The sequence below is a fragment of the Solanum tuberosum genome, unplaced genomic scaffold (assembly GCF_000226075.1).
Source record: "Solanum tuberosum cultivar DM 1-3 516 R44 unplaced genomic scaffold, SolTub_3.0 scf00183, whole genome shotgun sequence".
NCBI lineage: Eukaryota > Viridiplantae > Streptophyta > Magnoliopsida > Solanales > Solanaceae > Solanum > Solanum tuberosum.
In genome coordinates, this window is record NW_006239110.1 from 968,974 (window position 1) to 969,178 (window position 205).

Below are 205 nucleotides of genomic sequence, written 5' to 3' on the forward strand. Positions count from 1 at the left end.
TATCAACCAAAATAATTTAAGTAACACATCTGTAATACATTTATAATATAAGATGCAATACATTTGTAATACATATTGCAAATGCCGCTCTTTTTCTTAGTGATACAAATCAAAATAATTTATAAGATATATATAATACATGTTTTATTCATGAATAGTACATTTATAATACATATTGCACACTTCACTCCTTTCTTAGTGATAC